The sequence below is a fragment of the Barbus barbus genome (genome assembly GCF_936440315.1).
Source record: "Barbus barbus genome assembly, chromosome: 50".
NCBI lineage: Eukaryota > Metazoa > Chordata > Actinopteri > Cypriniformes > Cyprinidae > Barbus > Barbus barbus.
In genome coordinates this window covers 7,961,694-7,983,199 of record NC_136728.1, presented here as the reverse complement: position 1 = coordinate 7,983,199, position 21,506 = coordinate 7,961,694, and positions in this window count along the sequence as shown.

Genomic DNA, 21,506 nt, shown 5'->3' with positions numbered 1-21,506 from the left:
CCCAATAAATCAATATAAAATTGTTCAAATAATGTAAAACATGTTTAGAATAATTCTGTCATTTTCATTTCTTCATTATTATTATTATTTATTTATTTTTTGGTGGAAACTAGAGTACCATGGTATTTTTGTGATAAATAATACACTTGAAAATGAAACTGGGACATTCTTTAAATAAAATAATAATAGCAACTTCCTGCTTTGCTCTACTTTGCATTTCAGCTGAGATTGGAAATTTGGTTCCAGTCTTTCTTTAGCAATAGGATTTTTCTCATTTTTAATGAAGTTTTGTATCATTGGTTGTTTTTATGAAGACTCCACTGGTGTAAACTGATATGTGTTAAACACTTCCAGGCATGAAAACGGATTCAGGTTTCCAGAAATAACCACTAATTAATTTACATATTTGCAAAAATAATTGGCTGCATTAATACTGATACTTAGGCATATTGTCCCAAAAATGTATTTTTGAATTAAGCTCCATTGCTGTCCTGTAGGGGTCGCTGCTGCCATAGAAAAGCAAATATCCATTCAAGTATTGAGTGCATTATTATAATAATTTGGCAAGCACTTATGACTTTTGTAGGTCATTTACATTTACTTTTTTCTATGTATTTTTCATTCGATCTGTAGACCATTCAATCATATGCTAGGACAAAACAACTCCGAGGGGAGGGGAGGTGGGGGGGCTCACATATTCTTCCTCCTAGAGAATTCAAAGCATCATTTCATTGAGTCCTCAAGGATTTAATACATCATAAATGTCCCTCATACCTAAAATTAGGCTGTTCTGAATTCATGAATTTCACCAGCTTGTCATCACAAAGTGATAGCAACCGTACTTACCCCACTTATAACAGTCCTCTTGAATTTTACATTCAGTGGTAGCTGTAGCAATCTGAAAGCCCGATTGGCACCAATTGAGATTATTGCTGCTACAAACTAGCGTTCATTCAGCTGTTGCAGCTTTTGACGCATGAGGACACAATTTAGCGTTGAGTGTTTCGGAGAAAACCACTCCAAAACCTTTTACTCTTGGACAAAATTTCCCTCCTACAGCTGTTTGGAGAAGATCAAGGGCGCTAAATGTTAGCAAAGCTAATCATTATGCTAAGGCTACTTTGAGGGCCTTTAGTGTCGCTATCAATTAGTTTATGCTAAGTAACTATAACAATAAACTTGTTGTTGCATATTGTTTTGTTTCAGTGAGTTGGCAAACACGTTTCTTGTTTTTGATTGTCCGTTTAGCAGCATAGTATGGGGATCAGATGTCAGCCACCTGGATATAGGTGAGTCAGTCCCACTATTTGGCTTTGGACTTGTTTGAGAGACACGGTGTCTCTTCTGTCAACAAGGCCAGTGAGAGAGAGTCTTATGTAGCATACTATTGTAATAATGTGTCATCCTTTGGCAAATTGCGCAACCCTGCACCCCCCCCCCCCCCCACACAGCAACAATTCATAAAGTAAAATGCTTGTTTGATAATAAGTTTTTATTATATTTTTAGTATACTTATGATGCAAAGCTGGTGTTATGTGGTTGATAAGGTGCTTTGAATGTGTTTATCATGCTGTACCTGTTTTATAGTCTGTTAGACAAAATTAAATTGTCTAGAAAATTATAGCACATCATTTCACATGATTATGATTCCCATCTGTTGGGACAAGTTACACGCCAAACTTTAATACTTGTGATACTTTTCACATTACTATGATTGTTCGGCACCAATGCTTAAAAAAACGGCAGATGGGCTGAACAAAAATGCAATTTCTGACAGTAGGTGGCGCTTACAGGAAAGCCGAAATACCTGGTTTCTGACACCTGTTTGTTACGGAAAAGATTGGAAGAAAAGATTTGACCAAAAAATGGCCAATGTTATTCAAAGTGTGATGGAAAAGAGATTAGATCACCTCTCTGAATAAAAAATTCTGTCGCACTGACAGCATGCAAATGTTCGTGAGAGTCTGCGCAGACATGTTAACGGCCATTTATTTAAATTAAAATATTTATTGCACCAATTTTTCGCACCAAATTTAGGGTTGAAACAGTATTCAAATCTCGAATGTTTATTATGAGTTATAGCAATAGTAATGTGTTTGTTTAGCAAGCACTGCTAAGAGGTCGCTCAAACGGAAAGCACTTTTGCGTTTAAAAACTACACTAGTAGCATTGCATGTGTATAATTCATTTCATTTAAAGAGCGCTTTGTAAAGTATAAGAAGTAAAATATGGAGAGTTGATGTCTCAAATGGCATTAACTTTTAATTATTCAACTTATCATTTAGTATCATTCTAATTGTAAGATCACAGTATTTTAAGCAGTCTGATTCTATGAAATGAGGAACATGTGAAATCTCCATGTGTTTAACGTCTCAAGTATTCAGCATATGGTGTTTCTCAGTGATTACGGCCTGGAAAATGATCATCTTGTGCATGTGCCAGTCTCACGTGAGGACTGTGGCACATGCAGGGCTGATGGTTTGGCATTGGTATGCACTGATGCATAAATGCATGAATGCGACCAGGGCCTGGAAGTGAGCCTGAATGAGCAGCAGCCACTGGTCCATCAGTGAACTATCAAATTAAAGTATCTGAATAAGGAAATATCGTTAAGATATAGCAATTTTATATCTTATACAGCCATATGCCCACTGTTAAAAGGATCTCATTTACATTTATGGTATTTATCTGACACTCCAGAGCGGCTTACTAAAAATGATTTGACATAAGTGATGCCATGATCAACAGATGGCAAGCATGATATTCAGAAAGTTATCTGCCTGGAATAAAAAATCATTACCTATAAAACAACTAGTTATAGCTATCAGTGTCAACACAGATTGTTTACAACAGTTTATAGTAGCTTCAATCAACGTGTCATTATTACATCACATTACATATATAGTGCTAGTCAGTTGTTCATGTTCTCTCTCTCTCTCTCAAAAAAAAACAAAACAAAACAAAAATATATATATATATAATAAAATAAAATATTTCCCAGACCAAATCTGTGAAAAAGCCCAGCTGATATTTATGGTCAGTGTGGGAGTGTGGATAAAAGCCCCTTTCAGATGAAAGGCAGGATCTCCATGTTTTTTTCTCCCATCCTTTCCAGCCTTTCTGGGTTGCCATGGATGAGAGAAAGAGAAAAGACATTCAGGCACAAAGGTGCTTTTTTAATGCTAATTTGGGACGATTTTCTTGCTCTATGTGCTTTATTGATGAACTGCGTCTACCTGTTTGCAACTCTCTGTGATTGCTTATGTCTGGTGTTTTGAATTAAATAAAGGGATGGAAAACGTGGGATTATGACTGCTTATTTGATTCATATTTTATATAAATATTATTTATTGTTTAGCTTTGCTGCTTAAATAATATAATCACAAGGAAGTGTTTACAAATGATTACTCTGGGTGTTTTGAGATTTAGATCTTACTGTAATCTCAATGCTCTGAGCCCTGAATCAACATCCATGGGGTTTCCCGTCATCCAGGAATTCAACCGACTTTCCATGTCATACCTCATGTCTCATCGTCAGTGACAGGGCTGATCTCTGGGCCTCCAGAAGGTGATGTTTGCAGTGGCTCTAATGGCTATATTGATTATGTAACCTCCTGCCAGATGATAATTAAGCAGGGCATCAGCAGGCACCTGTTCTGCTATGATGGGGCCTGGAGGCATAGCGTATTTGGCTTGATCTAGCCCCCCTATAGGGTCAATCACCAGAAAGCCTGAGTTCATCTGAGAACTGATCACACTGAGCTAATTATATAGCAAGGAAAATATGAGGTCATATTCATAATATCCCTCACATAAATGGAGTCAATGATGACTGGAAAAAATGAAGTAATAATTTAAATGAAAAACAAAAAAATTTAACTTAAAACTTAAAACTTTATTATTTTAAAACTTAAAATAATAAAATAAAACAATAACAATAAACAACAATTATAAAAATACCAACAAACAAACAAATATGGTATTTGTATATTGTGAATATATGTTGTGGAAATGATGTGTGGTAAAAAATATTTTCGAACGTGTTAGTAAAAACATAATAATTGTAACCTATTGTAAAATAATTGTAATTTTAAAAAGTCACTTTTTAAAATTGTGTCATTTTAAAAGGAGACTAAAAAGCTCCATAAAAAGATTTACATTTAACTATCAAATGCCATGAACAAATATCTATGAAACAATTTTAAAAATCATATCAATCATAACCATTAATCTTCCTCTAATTTATTTTTAATAATTTTTTTTTTTTCATAAAAAAGGAAAAAAATAAATAAAACAATCTTCACTTTATTTTCATGGTGGACTGTATAACGTGTTTGAAGTTAAAGAATCTGCATGTTTGTCCATTGTGGACATCACAGGTTTTGAAAGCCAAGGTTATTGCCTGAAACTTCATATCTGCATTCATACGTGTTCTCACATGCATCATGTCTAAAAGGTGTATCTTGTTTATATAGCCATAATTAGATCTTAACTGTAATCAGCATCTTGTCATGGCTGTTAAGAGCAGAGCCGGTCATGGTTGATGTCATCTCCATAGCATGTATGTGTGTGTGTGGACACGTGTGTGTCAGGATTACAGTGACTACATAACCCAGGCCAGCTGCAGACGTCTTCAGACAGATCCAGTACGTGCCAGACTCACACATGCCCAACAAACCTAATAACCCTTCTGTACAGTACCTTCATCACTAGTGAATTATACATTTAAAGGAACAGTTCACCCAAAAAATTAAATTTGCTCTTAATACTCATTCTTATTTTTCAAGAAGAAAAGGAAAGAAGATTTTCACCTGAAATTTTGGTCCTTGGTGATACATAAAATGCAAGTTATCAGCTACTGTCACTTTTAGAGACAAAAAAATAAAAAATATCAACCCAAAATTAATACCCGTGGCTCCTGACGATAAATTGAGGTCTTATGATGTGAAACGATCGGTTTGTAGAAGAAAATCAAAATGATTTACAACATTATTACCTGTAATCCACAGCCTCAGGCAAATGGTCCAGAGTCCGGGTTGTGAACGAATTATTCTTTTGAACTGGTTCTTTTTGGTGAACTAGTTGAATCAGTCGTGGCCTAATGGTTAGAGAGTCGGACTCGTCATCGAAAGGTTGCGGGTTCGAGTCCCCGGCCGGCAGGAATTGCAGGTGGGGGGAGTGAATGTCCAGCACTCTCTCCACCGTCAATACCACGACTGAGGTGCCCTTGAGCAAGGCACCGAACCCACAACTGCTCCCCGGGCGCCGCAGCATAAATGGCTGCCCACTGCTCCGGGTGTGTGTTCACGGTGTGTGTGTGTGTGGATTTGTTCACTACTCACTGCTGTGTGTGTGCACTTGGATGGGTTAAACGCAGAGCACCAATTTCGAGTGTGGGTCACCATACTTGACAATACGTCACGACTTTAAAAAATCGAACTGAACCAGTTTGTGAATCAAGCAGCACAGATCTACTAAATCTTACTCAATTAAATCTACTAAATCTTACTCACTTTCAGACATGCCTGACCATCGGTGAGCTGGTGATATGCGTATGTGTGAACCAAGCACTTGAATGAAGAGGCGATATTAAAGTTTTTATGGTTTCTAATTGTTTATGTACAAAAGTGCTGATGAAGACTACGGTGGGTTATTCACTTAATATGCATATAAAACATCCACATTTCACATCATTATTGGGTACTTTAATAATATAACTGCGTATACGTTATATCATTGCGATTACGTAAACAAAACTAGTGAACTGAACCAGTTCATTTAAACTAGCTGTCCGAAAGTCAAGTCAAGTCATGTCATCTTTATTTATATAGTGCTTTTAACAATACAGATTGTGTCAAAGCACTTAACAGTATCAAATTGGAGGATAGAGTGTCAGTAATGTATAATAATAACATTAAACACTCAATTTTCAGTTAAAGGCATTTCATTATTGAATTCAGTGATGTCATTGTCTAGCTCAGTTTAGTTAAATAGTATCTGTGAAATCAAACTGACGATAATCACTAGAAATTAAGTGTCCCCAACTGAGCAAGCATGAGGCGCCAGAGGGAAGGAACCAAAACTCCCTCTGTGACAGAATGGAGAAAATAACCTTGGGAGAAACCAGGCTCAGTCGGGGGGCCATTTCTCCTCTGGCCAGGATATTATTGTGTATTTGTTTAATTATTGATTTAATTAAAATTTTAAATGTATAAATGTAAATATTATATTTCTATTTTTATATTGTTGCAATTTCTAACAATAATAGTATTATGTAGTTAGGTATTTTATTATATTTTTAGTTATTTTGTTTTACTTTTATTGTATTTTTAGTCAAGGTCTTCACTGGGAATATGTCCCCGGGGCTCATCCAGGTGTCCGGCCTCCATCTTCTCCCAGTGCCAATCCGCCATCTGATCCGGACACGGACTGAGAAACAGAATAAGAAAGAAACAGACAAATATTAGCGTAGATGCCATTCTTCTTACGATGTTGTTACGATGTGTTATGTGTAAGCCAGGTTAAAGAAATGTCATACTTCCTGGTTCTAGTAAGGACTCTAGCTGCTGCATTTTGGACTGTAGTTTGTTGATCAAGCATGTAGAACAACCACCCAGTAAAGCATTACAATAGTCTAACCTTGAGGTCATAAATGCATGAATTAGCATTTCTGCATTTGACGTTGAGAGCATAGGTCGCAATTTAGATATGCTTTTGAGATGTAAAAACGCAGTTTTACAGATGCTAGAAACATGGTTTTCAAATGAAAGATCCTAATGACAATGTTGAATTAATTAATGAATTAATAATAGCCAAAAGAGGATCTATGACTTCTAGAAGCAGCTCTTTTAGTAGTTTAAATGGAATATGGTCTAACATACATGTTGTTGGTTTAGATGATTTAACAAGTTTATACAATTCTTCCTCTCCTATAGTAGAGAATGAGTGGAATTGTTCCTCAGGGGATCTATAGTGCACTATCTGATGTGATACTGTAGCTGACGGCTGCATGGTTACAATTTTATCTCTGATAGTATCGATCTTGGAAGTAAAGTAGTTCATAAAATCATTACAGCTGTGCTCTTGGGAGATGCCAACACCTGTAGATGCTTTATTTTTCGTTAATTTAGTGACTGTATTGAATAAATACCAGGGGTCATGTTTGTTTTCTTCTAGAAGAGACAAAAAGTAATCAGATCTAGCAGTTTTTAATGCTTTTCTGTAGGATAGGGTACTTTCCCGCCAAGCTATACGAAATACCTCTAGTTTTGTTCTCCTCCAGCTGCGCTCCATTTTCCGGGCTGCTCTCTTTAAGGTGCGAGTGTGCTCATTATACCACGGAGTCAGACTGTTTTCTTTGATCTTCCTTAAGCGTAAAGGAGCAACTGTATCTAAAGTGCTAGAAAAGGGAGAGTCCATAGTTTCTGTAACATCATCAAGTTTTTCTGCGCTGTTGGATATGCTGAGGAATTGAGATAAATCAGGAAGATTACTTACAAAGCAGTCTTTTGTGGTAGAAGTGATGGTTCTACCATACTTGTAACAAGGAGTAGAATTTACAGTTTTAGCTATGTGGAGTTTACACAAGACTAGATAACGATCTGAGATATCATCACTTTGCTGCAGAATTTCAACACCACTAACATCAGTTCCATGTGACAATATTAAATCTAGAGTATGATTTCGACAATGAGTAGGTCCTGAAACGTGTTGTCTAATCCCAATAGAGTTCAGAATGTCTATGAATGTTGATCCTAATGCATCTTTTTCATTATCGACATGGATATTAAAATCGCCAACAATTAAGACTTTATTTGCAGCCAGTACTAACTCAGATTGAAAATCAGCAAATTCTTTAATAAAGTCTGTATTGTGCCCTGTATACAGTAGCCAGTACAAACATCACAGGGGATTTATCACTAACGCGTGTTTCTCTAGATAATGTTATACACAGCACCATAACTTCAAACGAGTTATACTTAAAGCCTGCCCTCTGAGAAATACTGAGAATATTGCTATAAATCGTAGCAACACCTCCCCCTTTACCTTTTGGACGTGGCTCATTTTTATAGCAGTAATCTTGAGGGGTAGACTCATTTAAAGTAACATATTCATCTGGTTTTAGCCATGTTTGTGTCAAACAAAGCAAATCTAGGTTATGATCATTGATCAAATAATTTACAAAAAGTGCTTTTGTAGAAAGGGACCTGATATTCAGTAAGCCAAGTTTTATCAATTGTTTCTCTGTATTGTAAACATTTTTTATTTGTTGAACATCAATTAAATTGTTACTCTTAATTTGGTTTGGACGTTTTCTGTATTTTCTAGTTCGGGGAACAGACACAGTCTCTATAGTGTGACATCTAGGTGAAAGAGTCTCTATGCGCTGAGAATTAACTGACTTCTGTGACGTGAGGCGTCTAGCAGAAGGTCGGTTTAGCCAGTCTGTCTGCTTCCTAACCTGGGTCCCAGTTAGTCTGCTAGCCGAAAGTATCAGTTTTGCGCAAAAGGATCCGATTTCCCCATTGCCTGAGACTCTGGATTACAGGTAATAATGTAGTAAATAATGTTCAGTTTCTTGCACAGACCAATTGTTTTGCTTCATAAGACCTCAATATATCATCAGGATCCATGGGTATTAATTTTGTGTTCCTTGATATGCTTTTATTTTATTCTCATGCAGCTATTGTCTTGCATTATGGCCACGGTTTCAGCTAAAAGTCTTCTTTACTGTGCTGCTGAAGAAAAAAGTCACCAACATCTTGGATGGCCTGAGGGTGAGTAAACTTACAGCAAATTTTCATTTTGGGTGAACTATCGCTTTAAGATTGCTCTTATGTGTACTTAATGTTAGCTTAGTTGTCATAGAGTCTTTCACACCTGCAATAGTAAATGCTAGTGGCAAGCTGAAAGAAGATTTTATGAGGTCAGAACTGTAGAGATAGGAGAGTACGCTTACCTCTTCAAACCAGCTTTGACAGTTGGGAAAATCAATTGATTTAGGATGCGTTCAGCATGTCATTAAGTCATAAACACGACAGAGGAACATTGTGACCTCCAAGCAAAATCAAATATATGAATCAGACTATGAAAGGTTCACCACAGTGCAAACTGCACAGATACACTATCAATTACTCAGAACAAACACACAACACACCTTAGCAACCACACATAATACTGCAAAGAAACACCCTGACAACCACCCAGAACACTGCGCAGTAATGTGCAAAAAAAAGGGGGGAAAAAAGCAACCACATGTCAGTGTCCTAGCCACTGTATAGCAATGTGCTAAAACATAGAACACCTTAGCAATTGCATAGCAACACCCTGAAAACCATCTAGAAATCCAGCCAAGAACTATCCAGTTAACTCCACAAAAACACCTCAGTAACTGCATAGAAACACCCTGGCAACCGCATGACAATGTAGTTAACCATCCAGAACACCTTAGAAAAGGCATAGTGATACACACACACACACACACACACACACATACACACACACACACACACACATATATATATATATATATATATATAGAGAGTGCCGTGAAAAGTTTTTTGCCCCCTTCCTTTTTTTTTTTTTTTTTGCATATTTGTCACACTTTGATGATTCAAATCATCAAACAATTGTTTATATTACACAAAGATAATGCAAGTAAATACAAATTTAAATGATTATTTCATTTATTTAGGGAAAAAAGCTGTCCAAACCTGCTTGGCACTGTGTGAAAAATTAATTGCCCCCTCATATTAAATCATGAAAGAACTGTGATTATTACCACATTATATTAGAAAGCTGAGTTAAATTTCACTAGCCAAACCCAAGCCTGATTTCGGCCGGACCTGTTGAATCAAGAAATCACTTAAGTAGAACCTGTCTTACAAAGTGAAGCATGCTTAAAGAGCAACACATCATGCCGCGATCTAAAGAAATTCAAGAACAGATGAGAAACAAAATAGTTGACATGTATCAGTCTGGAAAGGGTTATAAAGCTATTTCTAAGGGAAAGGGAAAGGGAAGTGGTGTGTGGCCAAGTATGGTGACCCATACACGTCTCTGCATTTAACCCATCCAAGTGTACACACAGTAGTGAACATACACCCGGAGCAGTGGGCAGCCAATGCTCGGCGCCCTGGGAGCAGTTGGGGGTTTGGTGCCTTGCTCAAGGGTGTCACCTCAGTCGTGGTATTGAGGGTGAAGAGAGTGTTGGTTATTCACTCCCTCCACCTACAATCCCTGCTGGACCTGAGACTCGAACCCACGACCTTCGGGTTACAAGTCAAACTCTCTATCCATTAGGCCACGACTGCCATTAGGCCATTAGGCCACGACTTCTAAGGCTTTGGGACTCCAGCAAACCATGGTCAGAGCCATCCACAGATGATTATCCACAGATGGATAAAATTTGGAACAGTGGTGAACCTTCCCAGGAGTGGCTGGCCTACCAAAATTACTCCAAGAGCGCAATGACGACTCATCCAGGAGGTCATAAAAGAACCCAGAACAACATCTAAAGAACTGCAGGCCTCACTTGTCTCAATTAAGGTCAGTGGTCATGATTCAACAATAAGATACTGGGCAAAAACGGCACCCATGGGAGAGTTCCAAGACAGAAGCCACTGCTGACCAAAAAGAACACAAAGGCTCGTCTCACATTTGCCAAAAAATATCTTGATTATCCCCAAGACTTTTGGGCAAATATTCTGTGGAATGAGACAAAAGTTGAACTTTTTGGAAGGTGCGTGTCCCGTTACATCTGGCATAAAACCAACACAGCATTTCATTAAACGACCATCATACCAACAGTCAAACATGGTGGTGGCAGTGTGATGGTCTGGGGCTGCTTTGCAGCTTCAGGACCTGGATGACTTGCCATAATTGATGGAACCATGAATTCTGCACTCTGTCAGAAAATCCTGAAGGAGAATGTCCGGCCAGCTGTTTGGGACCTCAAGCGCACTTGGGTTATGCAGTTGGACAATGATCCCAAACACACCAGCAAGTCCACCTCTGAATGGCTCAAGAAAAACAAAATTAAGGTTTTGGAGTGGCCAAGTCAAAGTCCGGGCTTAAATCCAATTGAGATGCTGTGTCATGACCTTAAACAGTCCATTCTCCAAAAACCCTCCAATGTGGCTGAATTAAAACAATTCTGCAAAAAAGAGTTGGCCAAAATTCCTCTACAGCGATGTGAAAGACTCACTGCCAGTTATCGCAAACACTTGATTGCAGTTGTTGCTGCAAAGGGTGGCACAACCAGTTATTAGATTTAGGGGGCAATTACTTTTTCATGTAGGGCCAGGCAGGTTTGGACAGCTTTTTTCCCTTAATAAATGAAATCATTATTTCAAATCTGCATTTTGTATATACAGTATATGTATATGTATGTGTGTGTGTGTGTGTGTGTGTGTGTGTGTGGATGGACATCAATGCAAGCTTCTTGGGAGTAGAAGAACATCTGTGCAAGTGGGTATCTGGAGTGCAGAACCAGTGGAATAATGGAGAGCCGAGATCAGTCGGCCATGTGGAAGCCACTCCCCAAACGGGCATTGTGCATGACTGAGCCGATTCTTCTTCCCAAGCTGTGACGCAGGATCATGAAACTGCACTCATAATCGTGACCTGCTGATTATTCTCAATGACCGAGACACACTGACTCTATATGCAGAAGGCCGACAAGTTCAATTAACTCCAAATGTTCTGTAAACACACCACTGGGCTAACACGACAGGCAAATAAATTGATGTTAAATTGCGAGGTCTCGCTTCTTGATGGGGAACAAGGCCTACAGAGGCTCGCTGCTCAGGTCAGATGTTATTAGGATTTGAAAGGCATCCAAATCAGTCCCAACAGAATAACCTAGACCACAAATTGTGTGTTTATTTGTGTGTGTGTGTGTGTACCTGGTATTTATCACAAGTATAGTAATGCCAGTAAATTTTGACCTTGTGGCGACATTTTTTTGGTCCCCATAAGGAAACAAGCTAATAAATCACACATAATGGAGTGTACTGAAAATCTGAAATAGCAGAAAGTTTCCTGTAAGGGGTAGGTTTAGGTGTAGGGCGATAGAAAATACGGTTTGTACCGTATAAAAACAATTACGCCTATGGAATGTCACCACAAAAAATGGAAACCAGTGTGTGTGTGTGTGTGTGTGTGTGTGTGTGTGTGTGTGTGTGTGTTTGTGTGTGTGTGTGTGTGTGTGTGTGTGTGTGTGTGTGTGTGTGTGTGTGTGTGTGTGTGTGTGTGTGTGTGTGTGTGTGTGTGAAGGCATGTGTGTATGTAAAGTTTAATGATGTTTAGCAGAAGCAGGAAGAAGATGAGTATAATTTAAGGGCTTATTTTTACTGTATACACTGATTATATCAATGCATGCAGTGCCTTGTGATCTTGGTGTTTTTGCAGGCAGTTGTGTAGGGGAAAACCATGGTTTGCACTGCAGCCCTTTCCCAGCACAAGCACAATTATTACAGCTAACAAGAACTGTGTAAACAGACTGTACAAGGAACTTCTGTTTTATACTAATGATGCAAAAGGAAGATACACAACAGAAGAAAAAGTATATTCACATTGTAAAAGTCAAACCTGTGATATGGTTTTCAGAGTACTGATTTATTTGCATACATTGATGGCAGTTCAGTGCATAACTCATCCCACACTGTTTGGACATTAATGCACCTCAAATCATGTAGTTTGTTGGGAAGAGATGTCTTATCATTTTTCTAAGTGATTGGGCTTTTTTGCACATTTACAAAGCCATATGTTTAAAATCTTACAAAACACCTCAGAAATGTGTTTTTAAAACACTTTAAAAAGCACTTTAGCAACAGCATAACAAAGCTCTGGCAACCACTCAGAATAACACACACACACAAAACATCTTACAGCAATATGTTAAAAATGCCACACAAATCACCTTATAACTGAATAGCAAAGCCCCCAAAGAACGTTAATAACACACCCTAACAACTTTACAGCAATATTCTAAAAAAAGGCACAAAAAGATATTAGTAATTGCATGGTAACACCCTAACAACTTTACAGCAATATTCTAAAAAAAGGCACAAAAAGATATTAGTAATTGCATGGTAACACCCTAACAACTTTACAGCAATATTCTAAAAAAAGGCACACAGAGATCTTAGTAAATGTATAGCAACACCCTAACAACTTTAGAGCAATGTGCAAAAAACACACAAAAAACTTATCAACTGCATATCAGTGCATTAGCAACTGCAATGTAATGTGTTAAAAATTCACCTCAATAGCCCACAGTACACCAAGAATCTATGCAGTAAACAAATTCATTCTTTTCATTTATTTTTTCAAGTCCTTTTCTTTCCAATCAGGAGAAATGAAAGTAAAATAGACTCTGACTTCACCATGTCACAAGACTTACCGAAGTTCTCAAATAATCTCTCCACCGCAATCAAAACAAATAAAGCAACCTCAAACATAAACTTGCTGTTTAATTGGCAAGCCAAGCCAAGAGTCTGTCAAAATACAAACAAACGATAAGGAAAGTGTGCTTGTATCCCCTCCATTGTTGTTGGAACCGCATGGAAGGAAGCCAGCGAAGATAAACAAACACGCCGTCTTTTCCTGTAAATGACTGTTTTTACTTTATTCACTGAAGGAAGTGTTACTTCAAACGTTTAAGGAAAACCATCATTCATTAAACATGCAAATAAAGTGGCATCTGAAACTGTCACTCAACAAAATTGCACCATCCGATATTTGGTATCAAAGTGATCTGGTCCTAAAACAACAGTGAGCTGTATCACCAACAGTATGATGTCATAGCCATTACAGAGAACAGGAAGAAAATTTGCCAGTTGTCAGTTGCAGTCCATGTTGACTCTCATAGAGTGCAAATACAGCCAGATGCGACTGACATTGATGTCGAACACAATAAACACTGCTCTCACGGATAACCGATAGCTAATAACCGGCTTATGATGAAAATGTCCACACAATATATCCATTTATTAATGAGGTGGACAAGTGACAAGCTAATCAGGTGTTGCTATGCATTAAATCATCACATAGACATCATGTTTGGCTCTAAAACTGTTCAATGTCCATGTCAGAACTGCATGCTTGTCAGTTTTACTACAACTTTGTCCTGTCGCGGAGCAGATAAGACTCTGATTTTCCTGTTGTTATTAGCATTAGCTCACACAATACATCCATTTCTTTCTGGAAAAACAAGAAAAAGCTGAAACTGTTAAGGTACTGACGTAATGGCAACTGTTCTGTCGTAACTGTGACTTTAGTACTTTGTGTGGAAACATGTGATAGTTCTGGATGTTCTTGACTTTAAACTCACTGATATTAGCGTGACTAGCCAGACAGAACATTCCAGCCAGGTATGCCATCTCCGAGGAGAGGACAATTCAAAACCTGGCTCCCTAATCAGACACTTAGACTTATCTGACGCTGTGCCTGGCACAAAGATATTACAACATGTTTGCTTTATCTGGTGAAGCTAGTTGACTAGCTTAGCGAGTATAAACTTACGTAACTCATGCCACACTGTTTTTGTTGATGCATCACATTTTACAGTTTTTTGAGGAGAAATGTTCTTATTAACACCCTAGAAACTGCATTGCAACATTCAGGAACACCTTAGCAACCACATAGCAACACCCCTATTTGATGTCATTTAGCATGAATGATTAGCTACTTTTTGTTACTCTATAATGAAACTCAGAATAAGAACGTACCTAGAATTCCCCCATTGTGTAACTATGAAATATGTTTTCTGAAGGTTTCATGTGTAAGGCTTTTATGACATTTTATTGGTTAATTAGGATGTAATATTCCTCTCTGTCCCAGGAACATAGAGTTTCACCCGCGTAATCAAGCAACGGCTCTCTCGCTGGACACCAGAGAGGATTCGCCTTCCTGTCCAGAGAAGATGACCACTTGACACATACAGTATTCATATGAATCCAGCATCTTCTGCAAAGCTCTGGAAAGATCTGAATGACACAATGCAACACTACACGTTCTTCAAACATTTCTGCTGAAACACAAAACATTTTCTGTGCATATGACAAATGTGCACAAAATCCCTCCTATTTTTATTTATTACCTTATATCAATTGCATTATAGCAGCCATATAGAAAGTATATGATTAAAGGCATAATATAATATACAAAATAGCAGAATATAAAAGTGCTTTATGTGGCAGTATTATTATTTACATTTACATTTAGTCATTTAGTAGATGCTTTTACCCAACACGACTTACAAATGAGGACAATGGAAGCAATCAAAATCAACAAAAGAGCAATTATGCAAGCGCTATAACAAATGTCAGATAGCTTAACTCAGTACACGTAGCGAGGTTTGTTTGTTGTTTTAAATTATATAATAAATAAAAAGAAAACCGATAGAATAGAAAAAGAATGGAGCAAGTTAGTGTTAGAGGCCTTTTTTGCTTTTGTTAATTGTATAATAAATAAAAAGAAAACAAATAGATAGAATACAAAAAGATTAGAACAGCTAGTGTTTGTTTGTTTTGTTTTAAGAATAGAATTAGAATAGAGTGAGCTAGAGTTAGATGGTCAATTAAGATGGAAGAGATGTGTTTTTAGCTGATTCTTGAAAATGGCTAAAGACGTTAACAAGTATTTTTTTGGATTCTGATTCAAAGGTAATATAATACAGAGTACAGTGTTGTAAATGTACATGCATGTATATTTTTAGGCAGCAGCTATTTGCACTGTGTAAACAACGATAGAGGCTATTTAACTAAGTGCAAAATAGCAATAGATACCATTTACTCTAAGTGCAAATACCTATTTACACTATGTTAAAATAGCAGGATTTTGTGCCATGTATACTACTTCTTGCAAATAGTGGCAATTATCTGCACCTCAGTATTGTAGTAAAAAAACAGTATGCAATAATAATGTACTGAGTGTAAATTATAATTTTAATTCAAATTATTAAATGGATGCCACCTTACTGGTACAACAAAACCCTCCCTACTCCTACCCTAACCCTACCCAATACTTTAGTTTCAACTTTTGGATTATTTCCTTAATTTTTATTGACAATAAATGCTTTTCCAATGCGATACGGGATTTGTAAAGGGAGAAAAAAAAAGCTCTGCAAAAGGCAGGATCGAACCCGGGTCGATAGCGTCAAAAAACACAATGACACACGATCTATCATCTGCGGCCCTGGAGCTGATGCTTCAGTTGACTCTACTGTTCTTCATCTGGTTCTTCCTGTACACCTTGATTGACAGATGTCTCATCCAGTCAGCGGTAAGTAATCTATTCCCAAACCAATGGCGCTGTCTCAAACTATACCTACCTCTTCCGGTTTGTCTGATTTGTCATTGTGTTTTCTGACTTGTTGTTTTGTTTTCGGATCTGTCATTGTGTTTTCTTACTTGTTATAATGTTTTCGGAATTGCTGTTGTGTTTTCTGAATTGTTATTTTATTTTTTAGATTTGCATTTGCGTTTGTAATTTGTTATTTTGTTTTCAGAATCGTGAATTTTTTCTCGGCCACCGTACCATTCCACCAGGAGGGAACATTTAATTTAAAAGTCAGGGAAAGTGATTTTGTGCCTCTTTGGGATGGCACAATAAACCGACATTCACTTGCAGAACATAAGCTTCTAGAGGGCACATAAGTCTGAAGTAATGAATTTAGGTAAAGGGTTGGAGATCAGTGGTGGTTTTGTAGGCAAACAAGTGTGACATGCATTCTTTTTGGCTCATTAAATATTAAGATTAATTCTGGATTAATTGTAAAGGTTTGATAGAACTGGCTGGAAGACCTGCCAAGAGAGCATTGCAATAGTCCAGCCAGGACAGAACAAGAGCTTGAACAAGGAGTTGTGAAGCACGTTCCAAAAGAAAGGGCCTAATCTTCTTTATGTTGAATAAAGCAAATCTGCAGGACCAGCAGTTTTAGCAATGTGGTCTGAGAAAGGCAGCTGATCATCAATTATAACTCCAAGGTTTCTGGCTGTTTTGAAGGAGTTTTGGTTGATGTGCCTAACTGGATGGTGAAATTGTGATGAAACAATGGGTTTGCTGGAACCACAAGCAGTTCTGTCTTGGCATGGTTGAGTTGAACGTGATGGTCCGTCATCCAGCAAGAAATGTCTTTTAAACAAGCTGAGATGCGAGCAGCTATCGTCGGATCATCAGGATGGAATGAGAGGTAGAGTTGAGTGTCATCAGCATAGCAGTGATATGAAAAGCCATGTTTCTGAATGACAGAACCAAGTGATGCCATGTAGACAGAGAAGAGAAGTGGTCCAAGAACTGAGCCCTGAGGCACCCCAGTAGTTAGATGTTGCGACTTAGATACCTCACCTCTCCAAGATACCTTGAAGGACCTATCTGAGAGGTAAGACTCAAACCACTGGAGTGTGGTTCCTGAGATGCCCTTTACTAATAGGGTTGACAGGAGGATCTGGTGGTTAACCGTGTCAAAAGCAGCGGACAGATCCTGCAAGATAAGTATTGAAAATTTGGAATCTGCTCCTGCAAATCTTAGGGCTTCAACAACTGAGAACAAGGCAGTCTCGGTTGAATGTCCACTTCTGAAACCAGACTGGTTGCTGTCGAGGGGGTTGTTCTGTATTACACATTTTAAGATATTAAAAATAACTTCTTTTTTTTTTAAGGAAAATAATGAGACCAAATAAACTCTTATTCTTTATAGACAGAGCATATATTATATTATATTGTTGTATAACAAAATAATAGAATATAAAGTGCTTTATGTAGCAATATAATTATACATTTCAAGATATTAAAAAATTATTTAATGGGACTAAATATACCTTTATGCATAATATAATATAAAATAATATAATATAATATTAATTAAAAATAATACATTTAGAATGAATAAATCAACCTGACTACATTAACAAAAGGGTCAGATCAGGTACGAACAATGAAACTTGAGAATTTCAAAAGTGTTACTTCCAAGCCTTGAAAAGTAATAGAAATTAATAAAATCGTAAAATCTTTCTATAGTCAATATGATATATAAATATATATAAAAGCAGTACCTAATAAATAAATAAAAATAATAATAGTAATATAAAAGTGAAAGTAAACTTGATACAGTAAATGTTAAAGGAATAGAACACCCAAAAATAAATATTTGCTAAAAATTTACTCACCCCCATGCCATCCAAAATAATGTTTATAATAATTTTTTTTCTTCATCTAAACAGATTTGAATCACTTGCTCACCAATGGATCCTCTGCAGTGAATGGGTGCCATCAGAATGAAAGTCCAAACAGCTAATAATAAAACATCTCAATAATCTACAATTCCATACCACTCTTGTCCATCAAGTAGCCTAAAATCTGTAAAGTAAAAAGCTGCATGTTTGCAACTGACATTTTTAATTTCAAATAAGTCATCTATCCATAATATTGCTTTCAACTCATCAGAATCAGGAGAGAAATATGCACAGATCAAGCATCGTTTGCAAGAAAACAATCCAAAACAGTTCTAAACAAATATGTTGGTGGATTTTTATGTGAGAGGACAACAGATATGGACTTTTTTGTTGGGAAAGTGTTATTATGGATTATTGACTACTGATATGTTAAAACGTCTTGATGGATTTTTTTCTCACAAACACACAGCTTTTAACTTCGTATGATGTTAACTGATGGACTGGAGTGGTGTGGATTACTTGTGAATTACTGTGATGTTTTTATCAGCTGTTTGGACTCATTCTGACAGCACCCATTCACTGCAGAGGATCCATTGGTGAGCAAGCGTTATAACGCTAAATGTCTCCAAATCTATTTTGATGAAGAAACAAACTCATCTAGATCTACATGGAATGCTTGGGGTTGATTAAATTAAATGGTGAACTATGCATTTAAGTCCCAAAACCTTAAAATATTAGGGAATTTTCAAAAGCCCCCAGAAAAGTCACAGAAATTAAATGGAATCTGTAAAATCTTAAAAAGTCATATTTAGTAACTCTAAACCTTCAAAGGACAAAAAGATAATTACACAAGGAACTGTTTTAAAGGTTCTTGTTGTTATCAGAGATTTAAACACATTAAATATGGTAGTATTGTCAATTTTCAATTGGCCTGTATATTATTATACACTTAAAACCTTTACTTTTTACTTTTAACCTTTAAAACTAACGACAGAGAAAGTGTTTTAATGTTTGTCTTAGTTTGCATTTTCATTGCACATTTCTTGGCCTTTCTTTATAGCGCCCATCCCCAGAGACAGACTAAGAGCTTTAAGCTTAATATTTAACCACAGATATCACTAACTTAAAATAGAAACGGATGCCCTTAATGATACATCAGCACTGCTGAAAGCAATGCATATCACTCCAGAAAATAAGTTTATGGTCCTGTCTGCTTCCTCTAAAAACAACCAGCCAGACTATTAATAAATAGGCTGCTGAGGTAAGAACTGTACTTTGGGCCTCTTAGCTAAGTGGAAATACAAGCAAAGAGACAATAATAAATTCAATTTGCTCTTGAAAGGCAAGGCAGAGACACATTCAGTAGATGTATTTAGCAAATAATGTGACCAAACCAATGCTTTTTCCTGGTTTCAGATAGAGAAATTAAGCATAAAATAAGCGGCTGGGTAATGCAATCTACTTTGATTGATGCCAAAGCAGATGTACTCAGCCAGGCTGATTGCTCATAAATCAAATGTTAATTTAATTTGACTTGAGGACATAATAAAAATACTACTGAACAATAATCAAAAAATGCTCTGCACTGTAGAATGGGGACAGAAAAGAACGGTTAATTCATCTGGAAGGCCAAACAAATAGCAGTGATTGCTGTTGACAGTGCCTAACTGTGCAGAGCTCGACGTGGCAAGACGTTGGGCCTAACCATGCTGAATGGAGTTGCCTGGCAACCATCAGCTCTCTCTCTCTATTTTCCCCATAGAGTAAGCCTGGACTTTCTGGAAGAACGTGAATAACGTATAACTAACTACCTTCTCTCTATAGAGGACTCTATAAAGGAGTATGATTCGGGGTGACTTTTCTTGCACTGCGGTGCTACTTAATGCATTTTACTTGCATTTCCACTTAGCTATTTACAGTGCATTATGAAACATAATTAAATTCACGATTTTACTAACATGTCGATGTGATTAGACGTCAGATGTTTGCCTGTTGGTCAATAAAACAGGCAAAAAGTCATAAAAACATTGGAGTGTCTTTTTACACTAAGTACAAAAAGGTTGCTTTGTTGGCAGAGGATATTTACAGTAACTAACGTGTGATTGGGCTAGTCAACTATACAAAAGACGGAGGTCGATGAACAGCTCCGGTGGTGTAGATGGTAAAGCGTGTAGTGTAGTCATTTTGACAAAATCGACCCGAGTTTGAATCCATCTTTTGCCGTACTTTTTTGCTCTCCTTTCAAATCTCATATCACATCAGAAAGGCCTTTATTTTCAATAATGAACAAAATAATCGAAAAGTTAAAAATAAAGGATCGTGTAGGGAGGACTTTATTGTCCCAATAAGGTGGGGCCATTTAATAATTTGAATTAAAATGATAGATTCACACTTAATACATTATTATTGCATACTGTTTTCTAATTTACTACAATACTGAGGTGCAAATACTTTCCACTATTTGTAATAACTAGTATAAATAGCAGAAAATCGATTTTAACAGTGTAAATAGAATCTATAGCTATTTTCACTTGGTGTAAATAGCCTCTATCGCTGTTTACACTTAGTGCAAATATCCTCTGCCTAAAAACATACATTCAGAGAGGCGCCCAAGTTATACCTAAAGCAACCATCTAAAACAGCCATGCAACTACATAAAAATCTAGTTTAGAATGATATTTTTTTAATCATTTTAATTAAATAATTTTAAGTAAACAATCCAAAAACATATGCAATATTTGTCATTATGTATAGAGTTACATTTGGTAATTAATTACTTTCTAAACATGAATCTTCATTAGATTAGTTTAAATGAAATGATTCAAACAGTCATCCATGACCATCTGTCAAAAGCATGTTATGAATATAATCATGGTTATTGATATGTATGCTCTTTATGTATATGTTAAGAGGTCTGACTTCCCCCTTTCATTCATTTCCACTAATATCACTCTTTCTGCATATTGATATCATGAATAAGAGCGCACATAACCCAGAGCAGGCTGTACATGGTTTTGTTTTCAAGTATTCCAGCACATGCATAAATGCGACAGTTCTGCCGGCGAAACACATGACAAACCCATGTGCTTCAGGGTGTTATGTGATCAAAGTGCTTTCAAAGGAAAGAGTGCTTTATATGCAGTTTGACAAAAGCAATTATTATTCCTTGGTCTCTTATGTGATATATTCTGTGACTCCTAACTAGAATGGTAATTCTATTTTTAATGGAGTGGGCCATTTTGAAGTGCAAACTGCATGTGAGGAAGAATTACACTATTCTTCTCCCAAAACCTGATTTTTGTTTTTTTAATCAGTATACTCAATCTG